We start from the raw sequence: 1,675 nt of genomic DNA on the forward strand, positions 1-1,675 counted from the left end.
TGTGTGTGTGTGTGTGTGTGTGTGTGTGTGTGTGCGGGGGTGCTTCCATCTATCGCTCTCTCTCTAATGTAATGTGTGTGTTTGTGTGTACGTATGTGTATGTGCATGTGTGTGTGTGTATGAATGCACGTATGTACGTGTGTGTGTGCGCACACACTATGACAGTCAGTCTACTTCTGCCTTTGTCGGCATTGACAGATTTGCATCAGTGTGTTGGTGCCCGAGCATCGGATTCTTCCGTGTGTCAGAGAGACTATCATCTCTTCCCATATCCTCCCCTTCCCCCTCTTCTCCTCTCCTCTCCTCGCCTAATCCCCCCTCCTCCCTTGCTCCTTCATTTTTGCTATGAGCGACCACACCTTTTTGTGAAAACAAGCCATTCAACCCTACCCTCTGTCTACATTTAGTCATCGCTAGTTTTCTGTAATCCCCTATCCCTCTTTTATCTGCTTTTTATTTAACATCTTTGAAAAGTGGGTGAGGCCATGCATGTCCTCCGCTCACCCGGCCATAGCAAGCCGAGGGGCTCTTTTTGTATAAGGGCTATGTTGTTCGCCTATTATTTAACAGGTCCTGGATTCGGATCCTGAGACCGACAGAAATTTTCTTCTCTAAAATCTTTAACGCGCACAACTTGCGCACGGTACCTCCGATATTTTTCGACCTTGTCTTAGGCGTAGATCTTTCCTACCATAAGATCAGGGGTGTGGCTGAAAGACAGAACTGTAAGATGGAGCCAAGGAGCAGCAGTAGAATGGCTGCAGAAATAGTCCGAAGCTGAGAGGATGGGGCAAAGGAGGTGAGGGGGTGGGGTGGGGGGGGGGGCAGAAAGTGGAGACGAAAGCAGACGATAGACCATTGTTAGAGAACAGGAAAGGATGTGAATGAAGAACAATTTAGAGAACAAAATTTTCCGTCGCTATCCGGATTCGAACCCACGATCCACTGAATGACATGCGAACACCTTAACCTCTAGACTCCCTAACGAGAGTCCACTGTTCTGATGCTTTCTCGCCAAACATTGTGCAAAAAGGGACGTTGAAGTCCCACTCTAATGGTGTATGTGGATAAATATTGATTTGCATGAAACTGGGGGGGGGGGGGGAGATACATGACAATTTCCTTCTTTAAAACCTACCAGACCTGCTCGAAGCTTTGCGTAGAATATAAGGGGCTCTTTTTACATCATATTATCATATCACCAGGTTGTAGTCACCATTGAGAATAACAGGATATTCCAGACCCCTCCCCCCAAAAAAACAAAAACAAACAACAACACAAAAACAAAACAAAACAAAAAAAACAAATTTTAAAAAACCAAAACAAAAAACAAAACAAAACAAAACAAAACAAAAAAAGGAAAAAAAAGAAGAAGACGAAGAAATGTTTGACCCATAATTTAGGTGGCTGCACATGGTTACACAGAGCGACACCAACGATCAGAGCATGCATGAGGACATGTCTCAACAATAACAATTATGTCATGTCTATAGCGGGTTTTTCGTTGTTGTTTGGGGAGGGGGGGGGAGGTTGTTTGTTGTAATTTTATTTGTTTATTGCTCTTTTTTAAAAGAATATCCATGACTGATGCAATGAGCGTCATTTTTCTAAACTGCTACTACTACTATTACTACTACTACTATTACTACTACAACTACTACTACTACTATTACCA

The sequence above is a fragment of the Aplysia californica genome, unplaced genomic scaffold (assembly GCF_000002075.1).
Source record: "Aplysia californica isolate F4 #8 unplaced genomic scaffold, AplCal3.0 scaffold00052, whole genome shotgun sequence".
Taxonomy (NCBI): Eukaryota; Metazoa; Mollusca; class Gastropoda; order Aplysiida; family Aplysiidae; genus Aplysia; species Aplysia californica.